This window comes from Triticum urartu, chromosome 3A (assembly GCF_056163025.1).
Source record: "Triticum urartu cultivar PI428250 chromosome 3A, HENAU_Tu73, whole genome shotgun sequence".
NCBI lineage: Eukaryota > Viridiplantae > Streptophyta > Magnoliopsida > Poales > Poaceae > Triticum > Triticum urartu.
The window spans coordinates 577,432,760-577,456,708 of record NC_141875.1 but is presented as its reverse complement, the minus strand read 5'-3'; the positions used below and the strand labels follow the sequence as shown (position 1 = coordinate 577,456,708).

At 45.4% G+C, this 23,949-nt stretch overlaps 1 pseudogene across 2 annotated transcripts; it reads left to right on the top strand.

The window, feature by feature from the left end:
• The first annotated feature begins 19,713 nt into the window (after nt 1–19,713).
• On the top strand, nt 19,714–21,445 carry LOC125545181 (PRA1 family protein B1 pseudogene; annotated as a pseudogene). Of its 2 annotated transcripts, none has more exons than XR_015598559.1 (2): nt 19,714–20,514; nt 21,052–21,445. The product of XR_015598559.1 is annotated as a PRA1 family protein B1 pseudogene, transcript variant X2 (transcript). The 2 variants fall into 2 exon arrangements; XR_015598558.1 differs by lacking the exon at nt 21,052–21,445 and adding an exon at nt 20,599–20,809.
• The last annotated feature ends 2,504 nt before the right edge of the window (nt 21,446–23,949 follow it).

The window sequence follows — 23,949 nt, the reverse complement described above, 5'->3', positions numbered from 1 at the left end:
ATGACTCTATATGAATGCCTCCGGCGGTGTACCGGGATACGCAATGACCAAGAGTGACATATATGAAAGAATTATGAATGGTGGATTTGCCACAAATACTATGTCAACTACATGAGCATGCTAAGCAATATGACAATGATGAATGTGTCATGATAAACGGAATGGTGGAAAGTTGCATGGCAATATATCCCGGAATGGCTATGGAAATGCCATAATAGGTAGGTATGGTGGCTGTTTTGAGGAAGATATAAGGAGGTTTATGTGTGAAAGAGTGTATCATATCACGGGGTTTGGATGCACTGGCGAAGTTTGCACCAACTCTCAATGTGATAAAGGGCAATGCACGGTACCGAAGAGGCTAGCAATGATGGAAGGGTGAGAGTGCGTATAATCCATGGACTCAACATTAGTCATAAAGAACTCACATACTTATTGAAAAAATCTACAAGTCATCAAAAACCTCGGCACTACGCGCATGCTCCTAGGGGGACAGATTGGTAGGAAAAGACCATCGCTCGTCCCCGACCGCCACTCATAAGGAAGACAATCAAAGAACACACCATGTTTCAAATTTTTTACATAACGTTTACCATATGTGCATGCTACGGGACTTGCAAACTTCAACAAAAGCACTTCTCAAATTCACAACTACTCAACTAGCACGATTTTGATATTATTACCTCCATATCTCAAAACAATCATCAAGCATCAAACTTCTCTTAGTATTCAAAACACTCATATGATTTTTTTTACTAATCTTGAATACCTAGCATATTAGGATTATTTAAGCAAATTACCATGCTATTTAAGACTCTCAAAATAATCTAAGTGAAGCATGAGATATCAATAGTTTCTATAAAACAAATCCGCCACCGTGCTCTAAAAGATATAAGTGAAGTACTAGAGCAAAACTATATAACTCAAAAGATATAAGCGAAGCACATAGAGTATTCTAACAAATTCCAAATCATGTATGGCTCTCTCAAAAGGTGTGTATAGCAAGGATGATTGTGGTAAACTAAAAAGCAAAGACTCAAATCATACAAGACGCTCCAAGCAAAACACATATCATGTGGTGAATAAAAATATAGCTCCAAGTAAAGTTACCGATAGAAGTAGACGAAAAGAGGGGATGCCTGCCGATGCATCCCCAAGATTTGGCTTTTAGGTGTCCTTAGATTATCTTGGGGGTGCCATGGGCATCCCCAAGCTTAGGCTCTTGCCACTCCTTGTTCCATAATCCATCAAATCTTTACCCAAAACTTGAAAACTTCACAACACAAAACTCAAAGTAGAAAATCTCGTGAGCTCCGTTAGCGAAAGAAAACAAAAGACCACTTCAAGGTACTGTAATGAAATCATTATTTATTTATATTGGTGTTAAACCTACTCTATTCCAACTTCTCTATGGTTTATAAAATATTTTACTAGCCATAGATTCATCAAAATAAGCAAACAACACACGAAAAACAGAATCTGTGAAAAACAGAACAGTCTGTAGTAATCTGTATCTACCGCAAGATCTGGAACCCCAAAAATTCTAAACTAAATTTCTGGACGTGAGTAATTTATCTATTAATCATCTGAAAAAAGAATTAACTAAATAGAACTTTCCAAATAAAAATGGCAGCAGTTCTCATGAGCGCTAAAGTTTCTGTTTTTTACAGCAAGATTAACAAGACTTTCCCCAAGTCTTCCCAGCGGTTCTACTTGGCACAAACACTAATTAAACACAAAAAAACACAACCTAAACAGAGACTAGATAAATTATTTATTACTAAAAAGGAGCAAAAAGTAAGGAATAAAAATAAAATTGGGTTGCCTCTCAACAAGTGCTATCTTTTAACGCCCCTAGCTAGGCATAACAAGCAAGGATAGATCTAAGTATTGTCATCTTTGGTAGGCAATCCATAAGTGGCTCTCATAATAGATTCATAAGATAATTTAATTTTATTTCTAGGAAAGTGGTCCATGCCTTTCCTTAACAGAAATTGGAATCTGATATTTCCTTCCTTCATATGAATAATTGCACCAATCGTTCTAAGGAAAGGTCTATCAAGAATAATAGGACATGAAGGATTGCAATCTATGTCAAGAACAATAAAATCTACAGGTACATAATTCCTATTAGCAACAATAAGAACATCATTAATTCTTCCCATAGGTTTTTTAATAGTGGAATCCGCAAGGTGCAAGTTTAGAGAGCAATCATCAAAATCACGGAAACCTAACAAATCACACAAAGCCTTTGGAATCGTGGAAACACTAGCACCCAAATCACATAAAGCATAAAACTAATGATCTTTAATTTTAATTTTAATAGTTGGTTCCCACTCATCATAAAGTTTTCTAGGGATAGAAACTTCCAATTCAAGTTTTTCTTCATAAGATTGCATTAAGGCATCAATGATATGTTTAGTGAACGCTTTATTTTGACTATAAGCATGAGGAGAATTTAGCACGGATTGCAACAAGGAAATACAATCAATCAAAGAGCAATTTTCATAATTAAATTCCTTAAAATCCAAAATAGTGGGTTTAGCAACATCTAGGGTTTTAATTTCTTCAATCCCACTTTTATCAATTTTAGCATCAAGATCTAAAAACTCCGAATTCTTGGAACGCCTTCTAGGTAGAGGTGGATCATATTCAGTCCCATCATTATCAAGATTCATATTGCAAAAAAAAGATTTAATAGGGGACACATCTATAACTATTAGATCTTCATCTTTATTTTCATAGCAATCCGGTTTAGCGGCCATCCTATTAACTAAGGTGGCTTGCTTATACGAAATTTCAGCGGTCAATTTCTCAAGACGAGCAATTTGGGATCTTAAACCATCAAATTCTTTAGACATATCATCGAGCTCTTTATTCATAAAACTTTTTTGTTCCTTAAGCTCGTTTCTAAAGAAACTATTATGCTCGAATGGCAAGACCATAAAACTCCTAACGTTGTTTTCGATTTCTTCTAACCTTTTAAGGTGAAGATCACCAAATCGTGGAAGAGCCATCGATACAAGCAAGCAAACTAACACACAAGCAAACAAAAAGAAAGCGGGCAAAAAGAAGCAAATAGAGAAAGAGAGGGAGGACAGAGAGAGAGGGCGAATAAAACGGCAAAGGTGAAGTGGGGGAGAGGAAAACGAGAGGCAAATGTCAAATAATGTAATGCGGGAGATAAGGATTGTGATGGGTACTTGGTATATCGACTTTTGCGTAGACTCCCCGGCAACGGCGCCAGAAATCCTTCTTGCTACCTCTTGAGCATTGTGTTGGTTTTCCCCGAAGAGGAAGGGATGATGCAGCAAAGTAGCGTAAGTATTTCCCCTCAGTTTTTGAGAACCAAGGTATCAATCCAGTAGGAGGCTACGCGCGAGTCCCTCGTACCTGCACAAAACAAATAAATCCTCGCAACCAATGCGATAAGGGGTTGTCAATCCCTACACGGCCACTTACGAGAGTGAGATCTGATAGATATGATAAGATAATATATTTTTGGTATTTTTATGATAAAGATGCAAAGTAAAATAAAAGCAAATTAAAAAAGCAAAGGAAATAACTAAGTGTTGGAAGATTAATATGATGAAGATAGACCCGGGGGCCATAGGTTTCACTAGTGGCTTCTCTCAAGAGCATAGGTATTCTACGGTGGGTGAACGAATTACTGTTGAGCAATTGACAGAATTCAGCATAGTTATGAGAATATCTAGGTATTATCATGTATATAGGCATCACGTCCGAGACAAGTAGACCGACTCCTGCTTGCATCTACTACTATTACTCCACTCATCGACCACTATCCAGCATGCATCTAGAGTATTAAGTTAATGGAAACAGAGTAACGCCTTAAGCAAGATGAATGATGTAGAGGGATAAACTCATGCAATATGATGAAAACCCCATCTTGTTATCCTCGATGGCAACAATACAATACGTGCCTTGCTACCCCTACTGTCACTGGGAAAGGACACCGCAAGATTGAACCCAAAGCTAAGCACTTCTCCTATTGCTAGAAAGATCAATCTAGTAGGCCAAACCAAACTGATAATTCAAAGAGACTTGCAAAGATAACCAATCATACATAAAAGAATTCAGAGAAGATTCAAATATTGTTCATAGATAGACTTGATCATAAACCCACAATTCATCAGTCTCAACAAACACACCGCAAAAAGAAGATTACATCGAATAGATCTCCATAAGAGAGGGGGAGAACATTGTATTGAGATCCAAAAAGAGAGAAGAAGCCATATAGCTAATAACTATGGACTCGTAGGTCTGAGGTGAACTACTCACACTTCATCGGAGGGGCTATGGTGATGATGTAGAAGCCCTCCGTGATCGATGCCCCCTCTAGCGGAGCTCTGGAACAGGCCCCAAGATGGGACCTCGTGGATACAGAAAGTTGCGGCGGTGGAATTAGGGTTTTGGCTCCGTCTCTGATCGTTTGGGGGTACGTAGGTATATATAGGAGGAAGGAGTACGTCGGTGGAGCAACAAGGGGCCCACGAGGGTGGAGGGCGCGCCTGGGGGGGTAGGCGCGCCCCCTACCTCGTGGCCTCCTCTTTTGTTTCTTGACGTAGGGTCCAAGTCTCCTGGGTCTTTTTCGTTGAGAAAATCACGTTCCCGAAGGTTTCATTACGTTTGGACTTCGTTTGATATTCCTTTTCTTTGAAACCCTAAAATAGGCAAAAACTATATAACTCAAAAGATATAAGTGAAGCACATAGAGTATTCTAACAATTTCCGAATCATGTGTGTCTCTCTCAAAAGGTGTGTACAGCAAGGATGATTGTGTAAAACTAACAAATAAAGACTCAAATAATACAAGACGCTCCAAGCAAAACACATATCATGTGGTAAATAAAAATATAGCTCCAAGTAAAGTTACCGATGGAAGTAGACGAAAGAGGGGATGCCTTCCGGGGCATCCCCAAGCTTTGGCTTTTAGGTGTCCTTAGATTATCTTGGGGTGCCATGGGCATCCCCAAGCTTAGACTCTTTCCACTCCTTGTTCCATAATCCATCAAATATTTTACCCAAAACTTGAAAACTTCACAACACAAAACTTAAAGTAGAAAATCTCGTGAGCTCCGTTAGCGAAAGAAAACAAAACACCACTTCAAGGTACTGTAATGAACTCATTCTTTATGTATATTGGTGTTAAACCTACTGTATTCCAACTTCTCTATGGTTTATAAACTATTTTACTAGCCATAGATTCATCGAAATAAGCAAACAATACACGAAAAACAGAATCTGTCAAAAACATAATAGTCTGTAGTAATCTGTAGCTAATGCAAGATATGGAACCCCAAAAATTCTAAAATAAATTGCTGGACGTGAGGAATTTATCTATTAATCATCTCAAAAAATTAACTAAATAGCACTTTCCAAATAAAAATGGCAGCAATTCTCGTGAGCGCTAAAGTTTTTCTTTTTTACAGCAAGATTAAAAAGACTTTCCCCAAGTCTTCTCAACGGTTCTACTTGGCACAAACACTAATTAAACACAAAAAGACACAACCAAAACAGAGGCTAGATAAATTATTTATTACTAAACAGGAGCAAAAAGCAAGGAATAAAAAATAAAATTGGGTTGCCTCCCAACAAGCGCTATCGTTTAATGCCCCTAGCTAGGCATAAAAGTAAGGATAGATCTAGGTATTGCCATCTTTGGTAGGCAATCCATAAGTGGCTCTCATAATAGATTCGTAAGGTAATTTAATTTTCTTTCTAGGGAAGTGTTCCATGCCTTTCCTTAACGGAAATTGGAATCTAATATTCCCTTCCTTCATATCAATAATTGCATCAATCGTTCTAAGGAAAGGTCTGCCAAGAATAATAGGACATGAAGGATTGCAATCTATATCAAGAACAATAAAATCTACGGGCACATAATTCCTATTTGCAACAATAAGAACATCATTAATTCTTCCCATAGGTTTCTTAATAGTGGAATCCGCAAGGTGCAAGTTTAAAGAGCAATCATCAAAATCACGGAAACCTAGCAAATCACACAAAGTCTTTGGAATCGTGGAAACACTAGCACCCAAATCACACAAAGCATAGCATACATGATCTTTAATTTTAATTTTAATAGTAGGTTCCCACTCATCATAAAGTTTTCTAGGAATAGAAACTTCCAACTCAAGTTTTTCTTCATAAGATTGCATCAAAGCATCGACGATATGTTTAGTAAAAGCTTTATTTTGACTATAAGCATGAGGAGAATTTAGCATGGATTGCAACAAGGAAATACAATCTATCAAAGAGCAATTATCATAATTAAATTCCTTGAAATCCAAAATAGTGGGTTCATTACTATTTAAAGTTTTGACTTCTTCAATCCCACTTTTGACAATTTTAGCATCAAGATCTAAAGACTCCGAATTTTTGGAACGTCGTCTAGGTAAAGGTGGATCATATTTAGTACCATCATTATCAAGATTCATATTGCAAAACAAAGATTTAATAGGGGACACATCAATAACCTTTAGATCTTCATCTTTATTATCATGGAAACTAGAAGAACACCTTTTATAAAGCAATCTTTCTTGGCACGCATCCCAGCGGTTCTTTCTTTGCACTCATCAATGGAAATTCTCATGGCTTTGAGAGACTCATTGATATCATGCTTCGGTGGAATAGATCTAAGTTTCAAATAATCAACATCAAGAGAAATTCTATCAACGTTCCTAGCCAACTCATCAATCTTAAGCAATTTTTCTTCAATCAAAGCATTGAAATTATTTTTGCGAAGTAATAAATTCTTTAATATTAGATTCAAAATCAGAGGGTGTCTTATTATAATTTCCATAAGCATCGTTGTAGGAATTACCATAATTATTAGAGGAATTACTAGGATACGGCCTAGGATTAAAGTTTCCTCTATATGCGTTGTTACAAAAATTATTCCCACCAACAAAATTCACATCCATAGATTCATTATTATTCTCAATCAAAGTAGACAAAGGCATATCATTAGGATCAGAATAAACACTTTTATTATCAAATAATTTCATAAGTTCATCCATCTTTCCACTCAAAACATTAATTTCTTCTATCGCATGCACTTTCTTATTATTAGATCTTTCAGTGTGCCATTGAGAATAATTAACCATAATATTATCTAGGAGTTTAGTAGCTTCTCCAAAAGTGATTGCCATAAAAGTGCCTCCCACGGCCGAATTTAAAAGATTTCTAGAAGCAAAATTCAATCCGGCATAAAAAATTTGTACAATCATCCACAAATTCAAACATGTGTAGGGCAACTACGTATCATTAATTTCATCCTCTCCCAAGCTTGTGCAACATGTTCATGATCAAGTTGCTTAAAATTCATAATATCATTTCTAAGAGAGATGATCTTAGCGGGAGGAAAATACTTAGAGATAAAAGCATCTTTGCACTTATTCCACGAATCAATACTATTTTTAGGTAAAGACGAAAACCAAGCTTTAGCACGATCTCTAAGCAAGAAAATGAATATTTTCAATTTAACAATATCATTATCCACATCTTTCTTCTTTTGCATATCACATAAATCAACGAAGCTATTCAGATGGGTAGTAGGCCGGCGAATTGATCTTACATGACGAGATTCAACAAAGCATCATTGATTTCACAAGATTCAGTATCGGTAAGACGAGCAATAGGAGTGCTAAGGAAATCATTGTTGTTGGTATTGGTGAAGTCACACAATTTAGTATTATCTTGAGCCATCGTGACAAGCAAGCAATCCAACACACAGGCAAACAACAGACGGTCAAAAGAGGCAAATAGAGAAAGAGAGGGAGGATGGAGAGAGATGGTGAATAAAACGGCAAGGGTGAAGTGGGGGAGAGGAAAATGAGAGGCAAATGGCAAATAATGTAATGCGGGAGATAAGGTTTGTGATGGGTACTTGGTATGTCTTGACTTGCAACGGCGCCACAAGTGACTCGTTGTCGGGAGTCAAATCGTGACATGTCTTGCGCGAACCTCCCCGACAACGGCGCCAGAAATCCTTCTTGCTACCTCTTGAGCACTGCGTTGGTTTTCCCTTGAAGAGGAAAGGGTGATACAGCAAAGTAGCATAAGTATTTCCCTCGGTTTTTGAGAACCAAGGTATCAATCCAGTAGGAGGCCGCGCATGAGTCCCTTGCACCTACACAAACAAATAAATCCTCGCAACCAACGCGATAAGGGGTTGTCAATCCCTACACGATCACTTACGAGAGTGAGATCTGATAGATATGATAAGATAATATTTTTGGTATTTTTATGATAAAGAGAAATAAAAGATGCAAGTAAAATAAATGGCAAAGGAAATAACTAAGTATTGGAAGATTAATATGATGGAAGATAGACCCGGGGGGCATAGGTTTCACTAGTGGCTTCTCTCAAGAGCATAAGTATTTACGATGGGTGAACAAATTACTATTGAGCAATTGACAGAATTCAGCATAGTTATGAGAATATCTAGGTATGATCATGTATATAGGCATCACATCCGAGACAAGTAGACCGACTCCTGCCTGCATCTACTACTATTACTCCACACATCGACCGCTATCCAGCATGCATCTAGAGTATTAAGTTCAAGAGAACAGAGTAATGCTTTAAGCAAGATGACATGATGTAGAGGGATAAACTCATGCAATATGATATAGACCCCATCTTGTTATCCTCGATGGCAACAATACAATACATGCCTTGCTGCCCCTATTGTCACTGGGAAAGGACACCACAAGATTGAACCCAAAGCTAAGCACTTCTCCCATTGAAAGAAAGATCAATCTAGTAGGCCAAACCAAACTGATAATTCGAAGAGACTTGCAAATATAACCAATCATACATAAAAGAATTCAGAGAAGATTCAAATATTGTTCATAGATAAACTTGATCATAAACCCACAATTCATCGGTCTCAACAAACACACCGCAAAAGAAGATTACATCGAATAGATCTCCACAAGAGAGGGGGAGAACTTTGTATTGAGATCCAAAAAGAGAGAAGAAGCCATCTAGCTAATAACTATGGACCCGTAGGTCTGAAGTAAACTACTCACACTTCATTGGAGGGGCTATGGTGTTGATGTAGAAGCCCTCCGTGATCGATGCCCCCTCCTGTGGAGCTCCGGAAAAGGCCCCAAGATGAGATCTCGTGGATACAGAAAGTTACGGCGGTGGAATTAGGGTTTTGGCTCCGTATCTAGTAGTTTGGGGGTACGTAGGTATGTATAGGAGGAAGGAGTACGTCGGTGGAGCAACAGGGGGCCCACGAGGGTGGAGGGCGCGCCTGGGGGGTAGGCATGCCCCCCTACCTCGTGCCTTCCTCGTTGATTGCTTGACGTAGGGTCCAAGTCCTCTGGATCATGTTCATTCCGAAAATCACGTTCCCGAAGGTTTCATTCTGTTTGGACTCCGTTTGATATTCTTTTTCAGCGAAACCCTAAAATAGGCAAAAAAATCTAGGCTGGGCCTCCGGTTAATAGGTTAGTCCCAAAAATAATATAAAAGTGTATAATAAAGCCCAATAATGTCCAAAACAGAATATGATATAGCATGGAACAATCAAAAATCATAGATACGTTGGAGACGTATCACCGGCCATGTTCGAAACGGGATCCTGTTCATCGGGAGGGGCCTGGCATACCGCAAAACGGAGGAAACGGACCTCCTACGATTGAAACGGGAGTCCTGTTGATTGGGAGGGGTGTGGCATACCGCAAAACAGAGGAAATGGACTTGTGTTGGAGCGCTACGGTCGAAACGGGGGTCCTGTTCATCGGGAGGGGTGTGGCATACCGCAAAACGGGACTCCACGATATACTGTTCATCTCCACCTTTGACCCCCTCCAGCCTCCACGGGCTACTGTTCATCCACCGTCGACCTCCTCCAGCCTCCACCTGCACTGTTCATCCATGGGCTCCTGTTCATCCAGCCTCCACCGCGCGCTACTCCACCGGCTACTGTTCAACCAGCTCTCTCCACGGGCTCCTGTTCAACCACCCCTCGACGGGCTACTGTTCATCCAGCCCTCCACCGTCTACTGTTCATCCAGCCCTCCACGGGGTGGTCCTGTTCATCCAGCCCTCCACGGGGTCCTGTTCATCCAGCCCCAACCGGCTCGATCGATCGGGGTCCTGTTCATCCAAAGGCAACACCACGGGGTCCTGTTCATCCACCCCCGCCGGGAACTGTTCATCCAACCCCCCCCCCTGTCGGTGTCAAAACCGGCGGATCTCGGGTAGGGGGTCCCGAACTGTGCGTCTAAGGCGGATGGTAACAGGAGGTAGGGAACACGATGTTTTACGCAGGTTCGGGCCCTCTTGATGGAGGTAAAACCCTACGTCCTACTTGATTTATTCTTGATGATATGGGTATTACAAGAGTTGATCTACCACGAGATCGGAGAGGCTAAACCCTAGAAGCTAGCCTATGGTATGATTGTATGTTGTCCTACGGACTAAAACCCTCCGGTTTATATAGACACCGGAGGGGGCTAGGGTTACACAAGGTCGGTTACAAAGGAGGAGATATACATATCCGTATTGCCTAGCTTGCCTGCCACGCCAAGTAGAGTCCTATCCGGACACGAGACGAAGTCTTCAATCTTGTATCTTCATAGTCCAACAGTCCGGCCAAAGGATATAGTCTGGCTGTCCGGAGACCCCCTAATCTAGGACTCCCTCAGTAGCCCCTGGACCAGGCTTCAATGATGATGAGTCTGGCGCACAGTTTTGTCTTCGGCATTGCAAGGCGGGTTCCTCCTCCGAATACACCACGGAAGAATTTGAATACAAGGATAGTGTCCGACCCTGCAAAATAAGTTCCACATACCACCGTAGAGAGAATAATATTTCCACAAATCTAATCTGCTGACATGTTTCAGCAACATGACATCATGTCGTGGCCCGGTGATTATTCGAACCGTTTCCTTTAACTAGTCCCGCACATAACGCGAGGCAGTTTCTTGACACGTCTTGTCAAAGCAGAGATCTTGTCCCCCTTATTACGGGATTCTCATCAATACGAGTGTGGGTAACCCAACCGTGCCTAGGACTCCTAGATTTTAGGCAAGTCCAAAACGGCCACGAGGAGGACGCTTGATATTCACCCTCTTTATAAAGGGACAAGGCTTTTACTTTTTTCCTCCCGTGCTCAATCGAATCCTTCCCCTGCCTCGAGTTCTAACACCCAAAGCCCAGGTCAGGTGCTTCGGACCTTTAATCATGTCCGGATCCAGCCTCCAGGGCCGGTGGATGCCCTCCTCCGTCACGGAAGAGGATATCAAGAAGTTGAGGGAGGCAAGATACTTGACCGCCGAAGTCTCGCATCGGCTGCCTGCCCGAGGGCAGGTCGTCCCTACTCCTGAACCCAATGAAGACGTCGTGTTTATCTCCCACTTCCTCCGAGGACTAGGCCTCACTCTGGATCCCTTCGTAAGGGGTTTGATGTTCTATTATGGGCTTGATTTCCACAATCTAGCCCCGGATTCCTTTCTCCACATCTCGGCATTTATTGTCGTGTGTGAGGCCTTCCTCCGCATTACCCCTCACTTCGGCCTGTGGCTCAAGACCTTTGATGTGAAGCCGAAGACGGTTGAGGGGCAGCATGCAGCGTGCGGAGGGGCATTAATAAGCAGGATCGCTGGAGCTCCGTGGCCAAAGGGTTCCTTTCCAGAGATGTCCGGATTATGGCAACGGGAGTGGTTCTACGTCACCGCTCCCAGAAGTGCCAAGTGGGTAGCTTCCCCCGCCTTTCGCTCGGGCCCTCCACCACAACTTATGTCATGGATCAGCAGGGGGCTGAGCTGGGGTCCAGCCAAGGATGTGCCCATACTGCAGAGCCGCATCCGAGATCTCTTCGAGGGAGATTTTAGTTTGGTTATGGTAGTGCAAGTCATGCTGGTTCGTCGAGTCCAGCCTTGCAAATGTCGGCCCCTCCGCTTGTGGGAATTCAACCCAGAAGGACCGCGCGCTATTCAGAATTTCCTCGGCCTGACGCACGAGTAGATGTACAAGTCGTTCTTCGGACCCCGAATAGAGTGTCCGGACACCTCCGAGGACGTGGGCCTGAGCAGCAACCGCACTGCGGCCCAAGTAAGTAATCCTCTAGCCGAACACACTGTCTTTCATTTATCATGACGTCATTCTGAAGAATCGCTTTTTGACCAGGACTGGATAACAAGACCGTACATTAATGTGTACGGTGATTGAAAGGATTTCGTCCGCCGAAAACGGGTTGCATGAAGCCTTTATGAGTCTACTGACGGGCTTTGAGGTACGTGAAATGATATGCATTTGTGGTAGTACCTCACACTCTTAGGCGTGCCCTGTGTAGATAGTAGCCCCTGAGACTCTGGTTGTCGTCGAGAACGGCGGCGAATAGAGGATCGTAGTCCCAGGTAATAACCAGACCGCCTTTATGTGCAGGTGTCTGAAGCTCCGGTGGCTAGCTGGACTGATGGGGTTGCCGAACTAAAGCGGCGACTGGATGCAGCGGATGCCGACATCGAGCTTGTTAACAAGCGGCTTGACGAGGCATAGGGTAGGTGATGTTTATAGTGAATGTCACATAGTAAGAGCGGCGTGATGCCAGTATCTTTAATATGTTGTGACTGCAGATGGAGCTGGCACCGTGGAGGCCCTGCGGGCGGAGCTTGCCCGAGCCAAGGAGCAAGCAAGGAATAGTAATGCGGCCGCTTTGAAGGTGGCCGAAGAATTGAGAGCCGAGAAGGCCGCGCATAGCGAGAGCAAAGAGAAAATGGCCAAAATGGCTGTGAAGTTAAAAGACGCTGCCGACCGCTGTAAGATTCTTGAAGAAGAAAGCCGGGTGAAGGCTACGGACCTCGAAAAGGCCACAATGGCGACCAAAGACACCCGCTCTGCAATGAGAGCAAAGAAGGAGGAATTGCGTGAGGCCGGGGACATTGTGGCTGGGAAGCCCTTTATGCTGTGGAGGAAGTTTGGCGATCCGCGGTATGCCCCTCTGGATTGACTGTGGAGTTCGGCCGATGCATATCTAGACTTACCGGCAAGCGCTGTCGATGCGGCCGAATACTTCCGAGATCAAACAGATCGTGAAGTGGACAAGCTGTTCTGGTCACAATTTAACGTTCCAGAGCTCAGTGTTCATCCAGAGGCAACACCACGGGGTCCTGTTCATCCACCCCCACCAAGAACTGTTCATCCAAACCCCCCAGCAACGCTCATTGTTCATCCAGAGGTAGTATCGATCGGCTTTAGTTAGCAGCAGTAGCGAAGGAATCGCTCGATCGGGTTCAGTTAACAGCCATCGATCGATCGCTCGGGTTCAGTAACGCGTAGCCTGCAGTGCAATCGCTCGGGTTCAGTTAGAGCCCAACGCCTCGCTCGGGTTTAGTTAGAGCCCAACGCCTCGCACCCACACGCGTGCGTGTACGAGAGAAACGCGCATCGCTCGGCCCCGACCACCCATCGATATTTCCTCGTCCTCGCTTCTACCATGGTTTTTTCCGTCATGGACGGCCCAAAGAATGTCATGCGGTTGCGTCTCCGGCCCGCCCAGGACGAAAAGCCCATTTTCTGTCATGATTTTTTTGTCATAGAAGTAGGGACCCACCACATCTATGATGATATCGTGTTTTGTCACAATTATTGTCATAGAAGTGTCATAAGTATGACAGAAAAAAATTTCGTTCGGCCCAAAATGTCACGGGTGTGTCTTTTTTTTGTAGTGAAGAGCTCATCGTAAACGGTTACATCGATGCAAGCTTTGAAACTGATCCGGATGACTCTAAGTCACAAACCGGATACATATTTTTATTGAATGGTGGAGCTGTCAGTTGGTGCAGTTCCAAGCAGAGCGTCGTGGCGGGATCTACGTGTGAAGCGGAGTACATAGCTGCTTCGGAAGCAGCAAATGAAGGAGTCTGGATGAAGGAGTTCATATCCGATCTAGGTGTCATACCTAGTGCATCAGGTCCAATGAAAATCTTTTCTGACAATACTGGTGCAAGTGCCTTGGCAAAGGAATCCAGATTTTACAAGAGAACCAAGCACATCAAAAGACGCTTCAATTGCATCCGCGATCAAGTCAAGGAAGTGGACATAGAGATTTGCAAGATAGATACGGATCTGAATGTTGCAGACCCGTTGACTAAGCCTCTCTCACGAGAAAAACATGATCAGCACCAAGACTCCATGGGTGTTAGAATCATTACAATGTAATCTAGATTATTGACTCTAGTGCAAGTGGGAGACTGAAGGAAATATGCCCTAAGGCAACAATAAAGTTTTTATTTATATTTCCTTATATCATGATAAATGTTTATTATTCATGCTAGAATTGTATTAACCAGAAACTTAGTACATGTGTGAATACATAGACAAACAAAGTGTCACTAGCATGCCTCTACTTGACTAGCTCGTTAATCAAAGATGGCTAAGTTTCCTAGCCATGGACAAGAGTTGTCATTTGATGAACGGGATCACATCATTAGATAATGATGTGATTGACTTGACCCATCCATTAGCTTAGCACTATGATCGTTTAGTTTGTTGCTATTGCTCTCTTCATAACTTATACATGTTCCTATGACTATGAGATTATGCAACTCCCGAATACCGGAGGAACACCTAGTGTGCTATCAAACGTCACAACGTAACTGGCTGATTATAAAGTTGCTCTACATGTGCCTCCGATGGTGTTTGTTGAGTTGGCATAGATCGAGATTAGATTTGTCACTCCGATTTTCGGAGAGGTATCTCTGGGCCCTCTCGAAGAAGGCCGCAAAGCGAGCTATTGGTGAAGCAAGGGGTCGGGCATATGAGGACCTCTACCAACGGTTAGGCACGAAGGAAGGTGAAAGGGACATCTATAAGATGGCCAAGATCCGAGAGAGGAAGACGAGGGACATTGGCCAAGTCAAATGCATCAAGGATGGAGCAGGCCAACTCTTGGTGAAGGACGAGGAGATTAAGCATAGATGGCGGGAGTACTTCCACAAGCTGTTCAATGGGGAGAATGAGAGTTCTACCATTGAACTAGATGACTCCTTTGATGAGACCAGCATGCATTTTGTGCGGCGAATCCAGGAGTCTGAGGTGAAGGAGGCTTTAAAAAGGATGAAAGGAGGCAAGGCGATGGGCCCTGATTGTATCCCCATTGAGGTGTGGAAAGGTCTCGGGGACATAGCAATAGTATGGCTAACCAAGCTTTTCAACCTCATTTTTCGGGCAAACAAGATGCCAGAAGAATGGAGACGGAGTATATTAGTACCAATCTTCAAGAACAAGGGGGATGTTCAGAGTTGTACTAATTACCGTGGAATTAAGCTGACGAGCCATACAATGAAGCTATGGGAGAGAGTCATTGAGCACCGCTTAAGAAGAATGACAAGCGTGACCAAAAATCAGTTTGGTTTCATGCCTGGGAGGTCGACCATGGAAGCCATTTTCTTGGTACGACAACTTATGGAGAGATATAGGGAGCAAAAGAAGGACTTGCATATGGTGTTCATTGACTTGGAGAAGGCCTATGATAAGATACCGCGGAATGTCATGTGGTGGGCCTTGGAGAAACACAAAGTCCCAGCAAAGTACATTACCCTCATCAAGGACATGTATGATAATGTTGTGACAAGTGTTCGAACAAGTGATGTCGACACCGATGACTTCCCGATTAAGATAGGACTGCATCAGGGGTCAGCTTTGAGCCCTTATTTTTTTGCATTGGTGGTGGATGAGGTCACAAGGGATATACAAGGAGATATCCCATGGTGTATGCTCTTTGCGGATGATGTGGTGCTAGTTGACGATAGTCGGACGGGGGTAAATAGGAAGTTAGAGTTATGGAGACAAACCTTGGAATCGAAAGGGTTTAGGCTTAGTAGAACTAAAACCGAGTACATGATGTGCGGTTTCAGTACTACTAGGTGTGAGGAGGAGGTTAGCCTTGATGGCCAGGTGGTACCTCGGAAGGACACCTTTCGGTATTTGGGGTCAATGTTGCAGGAGGATGGGGGTATTGATGAAGATGTGAACCATCGAATCAAAGCCGGATGGATGAAGTGGCGCCAAGCTTCTGGCATTCTTGACAAGAGAGTGCTACAAAAGCTAAAAGGCAAATTCTACAGGACGGCGGTTCGACCCGCAATGTTGTATGGTGCGGAGTGTTGGCCAACTAAAAGGCGACATGTTCAACAGTTAGGTGTGGCGGAGATGCGTATGTTGAGATGGATGTGTGGCCACACGAGGAAGGATCAAGTCCGGAATGATGATATACGAGATAGAGTTGGGGTAGCACCAATTGAGGAGAAGCTTGTCCAACATCGTCTGAGATGGTTTGGGCATATTCAGCGCAGGCCTCCAGAAGCTCCAGTGCATAGTGGACGGCTAAAGCGTGCGGAGAATGTCAAGAGAGGGCGGGGTAGACCGAATTTGACATGGGAGGAGTCCGTTAAGAGAGACCTGAAGGATTGGAGTATCACCAAAGAGCTAGCTATGGACAGGGGTGCGTGGAAGCTTGCTATCCATGTGCCAGAGCCATGAGTTGGTTGCGAGATCTTATGGGTTTCACCTCTAGCCTACCCCAACTTGTTTGGGACTAAAGGCTTTGTTGTTGTTTGTTTTTGTTTATCTCTGGGCCCTCTCGGTAATGCACATCACTATAAGCCTTGCAAGCAATGTGACTAATGAGTTAGTTACGGGATGATGCATTACGGAACGAGTAAAGAGACTTGCCGTTAACGAGATTGAACTGGGTATGATGATACCGATGATTGAATCTCGGGCAAGTAACATACCGATGACAAAGGGAACAGCGTATGTTGTTATGCGGTTTGACCGATAAAGATCTTCGTAGAATATGTAGGAACCAATACGAGCATCCAGGTTCCGCTATTGGCTATTGACCGGAAGTGAGTCTCGGTCATGTCTACATAGTTCTTGAACCTGTAGGGTCCGCATGCTTAACGTTCGATGACGATCGGTATTATGAGTTTATGTATTTTGATGTACCGAAGGTAGTTCGGAGTCCCGTATGTGATCACAGACATGACGAGGAGTCTCGAAATGGTCGAGACATAAAGACCGATATATTGGAAGGCTATGTTTGGACATCGGAATGGTTCCGGATGAGTTCAGGCATTTACCGGAGTACCAGGGGGTTACCAGACCCCCCCGGGGAGTCAATGGGCCTTATTGGGCCTTAGTGGGATAGAGGAGGAGGCGGCCAGGTGGAGGGCGCCCCCCACCCAAGCCCAATCCGAATTGGGTGGGGGCCGCCCCCCTTTCCTTCCCTCTCTCTCCCTCTTCTTTCTTCTCCTACTCCAACTAGGGAAAGGGGGGAACCTACTCCTACTGGGAGTACGACTCCCCCTTGGGCGCGCCATAGAGAGGGCCGGCCCTCCCCTCCTCCCCTCCTTTATATACGGGAGAGGGGGCACCCCATAGACACACAAGTTGATTGTTTAGCCGTGTGCGGTGCCCCCCTCCACAGAATTCCACCTCGGTCATATCGTTGTAGTGCTTAAGCGAAGCCCTGCGTCGGTAACTCATCATCACTGTCATCACGCCATCGTGCTGACGAAACTCTCCCTCGGCCTCAACTGGATCAATAGTATGAGGGACGTCACCGAGCTGAATGTGTGCAGATCGCGGAGGTGCCGTGCGTTCGGTACTTGATCGGTTGGATCATGAAGACATTCGACTACATCAACCGCGTTTCATAACGCTCCCGCTTTCGGTCTATGAGGGTACGTAGACATACTCTTCCCCTCTCGTTGCTATGCATCTCCTAGATAGATCTTGCGTGGTCGTAGGAATTTTTTAAAATACTGCGTTCCCCAACACTTCAACATAGCGGGCAGCGAATCCGAGTCCTCTGTCATCCGATCTACGGGTTGGGACCTCATCCCCTGCGGGTCTGAGGAGGATATGGTCGTCCACATTGCACTCAGTCGCACCCATGAGGAGAATGCCCATTAATGTTCGGACTTGATTCGATGGGAATCCATAGCGTACGCCGAGATGGCGCTAGGATCTGGCGTCAGGCGCGTGGCCGCTGCCTCGCCGGAGGCAATGCGGTCCGTCTGAAGTCCAAAAATTGTGGCGAAGGTGCAACCCCTCATTGGCGCGTCGATTCGGAGGTGCACACCCACTTTGCTCCGATGAAAATATGGCCCGGCATGCGAGGCATCAGGCGCGAGAGGCCGCGGTAGACACTGGTGAGGCGAAGTCACACTCTCTGACGCCGCAACGACGTCATGGTGGATGTGTCGGGCTCCGACCATGACAGATCCATATCGACCTCACACTGGCCGACGATGTGCAGGCCACGAGCTTCAACGATGAAGAGTAGGACATGGGCGATGTCCGCGCCTCGGTCCCATGAGCCGGTGTGTGTCCCATGTCCTACTCTTCCTCGTCGGCGACCGCACCTCCACTTCGAGGGGCTTAGCCTGCCGCCGGACATGGATACATGGAAAACAAGGGCGGTCATCGGCAAAAAAATTAGACTAGTTTGTCGTTGCATGTAATTGTACAGATTTGAGGTTTTGCAATTCATGTATCTGGTTGTGAAAGAGGAAGTTTGAAGTGTGACCCGGATGACCCCTCATATTTTCTACAGGACAGCCATACTCGGCAAATGCAAACCCTCAAATCCATGCACGTGTAATTCATCACAATTTAACAGTTCAACAAAGCAACAAAGCAAAATAAATCTTAGTTCAACAACCTGAACATGGAAAAGTGAAATTGAAGTCCGAGAATGATGGATCAATCGCCGGATGGATCACTCCCTGGAAGCCATGTGTGCCGCCGCCTCTGTCGTGGCCATCCATGTTGCCTGCTCTACCTCCATCCGTGTCACCTGCTTTGCAGCTGCCATCTCCGCTCTTGCCGCCTCGTACTCCCTACGCTTGTTTATCTCCTTCTTCCTCCCGATGAGCCATATCTTTCCTTGCTCATCCAAGAGGTTTGTGTCCGCCAACATTATCCTCGAATCCTTCGTGTCTCGGGCAAGTTGCAACCAGGTTAATCCAAAAGCCCGGACCTTCTCGATCTCCCATTTGAGACTAGCGGTGTATGCAATTAATTGATAATGCCCCACATGAGAATGCAAGGTATTGATCGGAAATGAGCAAAAACATTGTGCACTGCTGTGTCATTCCGTCGAACAAGACATGGGGCGTAGTGGTGCTCGCCGAATTTTGATCGCGACTTGCGATTCTTTTTTTCTCAAGTTCCTAAAAAGTCCCTACATGTTTGGTTCCTGAGACTTAACATGTACTAAAAGACCACATTACAACTATAAGTCCCTATAAGTCCCTCCTTGAGAGTCCTATTTCATAAGTCCCATGCCAACGGACCTCTGTCTATTCTCTAATTCACCCGCGCTCGTAAGGAGTCCTATTGAAACCAAGAAATATAGGTCTGCTTGCCATCCACACGAGAATAGATAGAGTTTTCTGAAGAAACCTGTTAGTGAAGGACCCACTTTAAGTCCCTATAAGTCCTTCATGTTTGGTTTAGATGAGACTTATAAATATTTTTTTAAGTCCCTAAACCAATAAATCCCTAGAAACAAACACCCTCTCAATTTCAAGCTAGAGATAGCTAATCGGGCTTGCCGCCCGTTAACATCCCTTTCTTCCAGCTTTGCGGATCGAGTCACTCATTAATCAGGTCATAATCACGACACGTAGAACGCAAATGACTTGTGGGTTAGTCCAGCACCCACTGTGTGAGGTGGGACGGGCGTAGAGCCACCAATCCTCGGAATCATAAAAGTGCTGGCCCAGCCCAGCGTGCCCATCAATCAATCCGCGGAATCTATTCCCCCCGCAGCAGACGCCATGGCCGCCGCACCGACGCCGCAGCCCTTGCTCCCGGTGACCAACCCCTCCTCCGGCGGCGGCGGCTCTGCCCCATCCTCCGGCGGCGGCCTCTCCGACTCCGCGCTCGCCACGCCGGCCTTCCGGCTCTTCCTCAGCAGGGTCTCCGACACGGCGCGGCGCTCGCTCGCCGACCGCCGCCCCTGGACGGAGCTCATCGACCGCTCCGCCATCTCGCGGCCGGACTCCCTCTCCGAGGCCACCTCGCGGCTGCGCCGCAACCTCGGCTACTTCCGCGTCAACTACGCCGCCGTGGTGGCCTTCTCCCTCGCGGCCTCCCTCCTGGCGCACCCCATCTCGCTCCTCGTCCTCCTCAGCATCCTCGGCGCCTGGTGCTTCCTCTACGTCTTCCGCGCGCCCGACCAGCCCGTCGTGCTCTTCGGCCGCACCTTCACCGACCGGGAGACGCTGCTCGGCCTCCTCGTCTCGTCGCTGCTCGCCTTCTTCCTCACGTCCGTCGCCTCGCTCATCATCTCCGGCCTGCTCGTCGGCGGCGCGCTGGTGGCGGTGCACGGCGCGTTCCGCATGCCCGAGGACCTCTTCCTCGACGACTCGAGCTCCGTGTCAAGCGGCAACACTTCGCACAGGCTGCTCTCCTTCCTCGCGTCGCCCGGATCTGGTGTTTGAGCCCGCGCGAGATCTGGTAGCCTTCTTGGACCAACGAGTTCATTTCAAGTATGAGTCTAATTTCGCGAGATCTGATTTTGGTTTAAATATGTATCTCCAGTTATGCAAAGATCCGCGTGAAGCTGTATCCTCTCGTATTTGAGCAGATGTTAAGCATTAGCATTTAGCAAATTGATCACTGTGCACTACGAATCGATTGAGCGTTAGCAAATTGATCCGCATTACTAGCCGTATTCTCTCGTATTTAACCAGATTGTTCATATACAGGTTTTGTGGTTTCCACTGAGCCTGCCTTTACCTGTGGTTTTTTATCTACTTGTTCAAACTCATTCTGGTGCCTGAATTTGGGGTTGTGGTGAGATATTTCGTCGGTCCTTGAGAAACAGCTTCACTTATGTCAGAGCATCGTACACCCTGCGCCCTCAAACGCCTTCTATACGTGCCAGGCCAGAAAGCTTGGTCCATGGCCCTGTTGGGATACTCTAACTCTTAGTGGTTAGAGTTACATTCTAACCCTGAACTAACTCTAATCAAAGAGGTGTTTGGATGGCAGGGTTAGATGGAGCGCGGATACGGTGAGGCGTCTTCATGGGCGGTGTGAGAGGGAGTGAGGGAGAGGATGAGAAACTTCGGGGAAGTGAGAAGGGATCTGCTGCGGAAGAGCGAAAGAAAAATGTGTTTTTTTAGTGGTGCCGAGAAGAACTAATCCAAATAAGCACCTTTTGGGTGGGTTAGTTTTTTGGATGGGTTAGATGTATCTAACCCAACCAAACCCTCATGTTTGGATATTTTTGGGTTAGTTGAGTCTAGACTAACCCAAACTAACTCTAACCCATGAATCCAAACACGGCCCATGTCTAGGATGAATATGAGGATGCCTGACCCATCCAGGCATGTTCGTCATGTCGGACCAGACAGACTGGACCCATCATAAATTCCATATAATTGACCAAGTTCGTCAAAATCCAACGCCCTCCTCCTGCGTTCATCCTTCTTTTTTCTGCGTTCGAGCCCTCACCGTCCTCTATCCTTGCTCCATCATATGCGTCGCCCTAGATGTTGTCGTCACCCAGCCCCAAACCGCTGACATGGATGTTGCCTCGGCGTTGTTTGTGGGGCTCCCGTCCGTGGCGACGAGCTACAAGGCAAAGAACATCACCCGGAGGGTGCGGCGAAGGAAGCAGCGCGAGAGGGAAGTGGTAGCCAAGGATGTTGAGGACACCAACGAGGATGTGTCCCCTTCACTGCGCCCGGTCGCCCCGTGCCCGTCCATCCTGCAGCTGACAAGGAAGCCACCATCCGCTTGTGACCGGCAATGATCCAACGGCCACCTGGACGATTCTAGACGCATTTACACAAACGGAGGCGCGGGACGACGAGGTGTGTGACTCACTGCAACTCCAACGGATGCGGACAAGTATGGATGTTGTCGGCGCCCGGTTTGCCTAGATCCTGTTCGACGGAATGTCCCAGTAGGAGACAATTCAAATTTTGCTCCATTTGTATCGTTTCGTCCGTTATATATTTGCTATGCCATTGGATCAAATAATTGCATATGCCCTTGAATCAATCAGTGGCATATTTTGTTGGTTTATTTGGAATCATAATCATTATAAGAGAATTTCATGTTGGGCATGATCATTGAGGGTCGAGAATCTACAAACCCTATGGAATGCCTTGCGGGATCCAAATTGTCTTACGTTTGATGTTGGGAGAACATCACGCACTAACAAGAAAAGGACGACAAAGATACCTAAGGCAAGAGGTCTGACATTCACAACATTTGAGGATGTTTTGTTGGTTAAATCTTGGTGGGCCACAAGCATGGACCCTATATGTGACATGGATCAAGAGGGCAACAAATATTATTAAGAGAAGATCCACAAACATTATCATGAAAACAAGGAATATGTGGAGATGCATCCTATCAATACCACTTGCAATGTGGCCTCTCTCCAACATAGATGGCCCACCATCCAAGACAACGCGAACAAGTTTGTCGGCCACTATGCTTCCGTGCTTGGCCAGAATCAAAGTGGGATTAGAGTCCAAAGTCACATAAGTTTAATTGCTCTGTTTCGTCATAATTTGCATTGCTAGTTTTTATGTCGGATTACTTTATTGTTTGATGGATGGTGTTGGCAGCCACTTTGTACCAACAAACCGAGATGAAACCATTCAGTTTTAGCCATTGTTGGATGAAATTGAATGGCCAACCAAAGTGGAATTAACTTGTGGAAGACCTCAAAGTAACAAAGTTGGTAACAAGAGGTTGAAGAAAAATGATGGTTCAAACTCCAATCAATTCATTGGATTGGATGATGAAGATGAAGAAGTTGTTGGGGAGAATGGTGACGGTAGAGAAAACTGTCAATACCCTTGCTAGGGTGGCGAACACGGAAGTGCTAGAGCGGAGGTCGCACAAGGGGATTATCCAGAGTTCAGCCCTCGTATTGAGGTAATACCCTACATCATGCTTCTAATTTGTATTCATGGTGGTGCCCCTCGTGCGAGGGAGTTAGAGTGGGGAAAAGAATATGGCTACCGAGACTACAATCATTGTTGTAGATTAGAATGGCTACCCCTAGCCCCGCCTTATATAGACGATGGGGGCTAGAGTTTACATTTGGGGTCTAACCGACCTTACCCTGTCGCCATCTTGGCTTGCACGCCAAAATGATCTCTCGATCTCAACGCATTGTATAATGAGAATCGAGGTGAGGCGATGTTCTTCCTGGACAGAGAGGTGTAGCGCGAGGAGAGTGTAGCACTGACGTAGAGACAACTAGGGGCGACTATGTCATTGCCTCGGACGACTGTTAGCTGGTTCAGACACTTTTTGCCTTCTCCATCGGATTAGCATCCAACAGTGGAAACAAACTCCAGTTTGTTCAAACCCAACCTAATTTTCTGTAAACTAAAACAAAAACTGAAATCAAATAAATAAATAGAGTAAAACAGAATGAATTAATACATTTGACTATCTTTTGAAGATGCTCCAACGATGCCTCCAATTCACCCGAGCCTTTGGGCTCCCCCTGATGTTGAATCTTCATCGAGCCCCTTGGACCTTGGGACACGCTTGCTGTTAGGCTTCCCATGGAGAGGCCACCCCGGGTGTATTACACCATCAGTAAGCACTGAGCGTGTCCGGAGTCGGAATCTTGTCATCTTCAGGAATGAAAACGCAGGCGGGCTCCTCAACGACCGTGGCGTGTCTTCATGAGCCCAACGTCAAGGGGTTTTCGGGCCTACCAAGTGCACGGCTTGTGGGACAACACCTTTATGAGTTCGGAATGACCAGCAGGGAGCTCCTAGGGCTCGAGCTTCTCCCAATGTGCTCCATTTATCCCGAGGCCTTTGTGGCATGAGGTTGTATGCCCATCTGCATGTTCTTCATTGTTTCGGAGTGCTACACCTTGAGATCCACATGCCTAGGATAACGTGACTT